Consider the following 2500-nt stretch of genomic DNA (forward strand, 5'->3'; position numbering starts at 1 on the left):
CCAGACGGGCAGACAGAGAAAAAGGGAGGTATGAGAGAGAGAGAGAGAGAGAGAGAGAGAGAGAGAGAGAGAGAGAGAGAGAAGGGTTGGCCCTGCCTTCAAATTTCATGAATAAAAGTCTGGGTTGGAGATTTCACATGGTTTTCCTCAGAAGAGGATCATCACGTTTCAATCGCTCCCACCAGTAGTTTCTCTCTTAATATTCCTGGGCCAGTTTGATGGACGACCCATCATCGCCTGTTGAAATACGAATAAGGGGGAAGCCTCCGTCGGGTCCTTTTGTGAATTCGTCCGCTGTCAAAGTGTCGTGCATGATAATGTAGAAAAAAAAAAAAACAAATAAACAAACAAAAAAGAGAGACCTATTTTCGCGCATGATGGGAATTAAAAAATAAAACACCGTCGGGTCCTTTTGAAAATTCGTCCGCTGTCAAAGTGTCGTGCATGATAATGTAAAAAAAAAAAAAAAAAAAAACGGACCTATTTTCACGCATGCACATTGGAATGAAAAAAATCAAAAAAAAATTTAAAAAATTAAAAAAACACCGTCGGGTCCTTTTGAAAATTCGTCCGCTGTCAGTGTCGTCCATGATAATGTGGAAACAAGAAAGAGAGAGACCTATTTTCGCGCATGACATTGGAATGAAAAAAAAAAAAACATAAGATAACAGACATACAGAAAACTGATTTATGGTAAGATTGAAAAGTGGTGTTAGTTTCAAAGGTTGTTAAGTATACCTATTTCATACGCAAGTATATGCGACTGACCTGCGCCCTATTTTGGCTTAATAGGTCGTGACCTGCTATTTTCGCTTGCGTTCTAAAAGGCAATAACAAATATATATCGATAGTAATCCTCTTTGACATTTCAATAAGATATACAACTCTAGTAAGTAGTCTTTTTTACATAGCATTTGCTGAGGTGGATCATGGCTTGCAAAAGAGAGAGAGAGAGAGAGAGAGAGAGAGAGAGAGAGAGAGAAATACTGTTGACTGAACAAGAAAAATAAAATTCCTCGTTGTTTTAAACACCTTCGGCTACATATATATCTACATTTCCATTTTGTATAAACGCGTGAAAAATCCCAATTTGCAAACTGGTTACCCTAACATTCCCTCAGCACCAAAGAGCAAACATGTCAAACATTCTCAGTCCTTCGGGAATGTTTGTCTCCGAGCAGGATCTTTCCCTCCTTATCGAAGGCGAAGTATCCAGGACCCTGGAATCACGGTGTGCCTGGAACATCACCCTCGGCAGGAGACCCTCTCTCTCTTTATAAAAACTCCAAGCTTCTCTTTGGGAAGATCGTATATATATTATAAACTCCCCCCCCCACCCGCCGGCAACCCACCAAGGATCTGTCACTCCTTATCGAAGGCGAAGTATCCAGGACCCTGGAATCACGGTGTGCCTGGAACATCACCCTCGGCAGGAGATCCTCTCTCTCTTTATAAAATCTCCAAGCTTCTCTTTTGGGAAGATCGTATATATATATATTATAATCTACCCCTAACCCCCTCCCCCGCCCACCACCCAAAAGGTTACTCTAATCCAGCCTCGGCTTCGACTGGAAGTTACGAGGGTTTGACCGCATTAGTGGTTTTCCAGAATGGAGCTCTGGCTATCCCATTGGGGCGTTTTCTCTAGGTCAGCCCCTCGGGATTTCCGACTTTGTCGACGTGTTTGCACGGTAGCTCCGAACACCCCTCGTTCGTAAATATAATTGCTATCGCTTATTATCTTTATGGCTAAGTTCAGAATTCGCCTGATTTAGTTTAATCAGCCTGATTTTTATTTCTAAAAATGGTTCCATAATACTTCGCATTCCCCGTTACGCGGGCTATTCATGTTATGATTTTCTTTCTTCATATTCGTTCACTACTTTCATTCATATTCATTCACTATTCGTATGACTTCAATGGACACTAATGCAACTTGCTAATGTCCTGACAAACCTGAACATTCGGACCATAATTGCACAACTAGATTATTTTTTCTTATCATAGATAATTTAAGTCGCTCAACCGCATTGCAATCCATATAAGGTGATTTATAGGATTATTTTTCTTTTACTCTTAAAACTCCCTTGTTAAGGTGATTTTAGGAACATTTTTTCTTTATTCATGAAAATCTTCTTAAGATGATTCATATGAATATTTATTTTTTATTTTTTACTCTTGAAACCATTTCTCTATTGAGGCGATTTATAGGAATATTTATTCTTGAAACCCTGTCAATGTAAAGGTGATTTATAGGAAAAATCTTTCTTTATTAAGATGATTTATAAGGACATTTTTTCTTTAAAGTTGAAACTCATTCTCTATCCATTCCTGTTCACTATCAACAAACATAAATTATAAGACGAATTTATTGTGACCCTTAAGTCAACATTTAAGAGATCATTTTGATACCAGAGGCTTGTGTGTGTGTGTGTGTGTCTTTTTTTTCGTGTTTTTTTTTTATTTTGTGTGTATATATATATATATATATATATATATA

General features: G+C 38.1%; 1 protein-coding gene across 4 annotated transcripts in view; it reads right to left on the reverse strand.

Annotated features, from left to right (window-relative positions):
* The window catches only part of LOC135199877 (leucine-rich repeat-containing G-protein coupled receptor 5-like), a 664061-nt gene that overhangs the window by 564564 nt on the left and 96997 nt on the right, over positions 1-2500 (reverse strand). The window lies entirely within an intron of this gene.

Source organism: Macrobrachium nipponense, chromosome 11 (assembly GCF_015104395.2).
Source record: "Macrobrachium nipponense isolate FS-2020 chromosome 11, ASM1510439v2, whole genome shotgun sequence".
NCBI lineage: Eukaryota > Metazoa > Arthropoda > Malacostraca > Decapoda > Palaemonidae > Macrobrachium > Macrobrachium nipponense.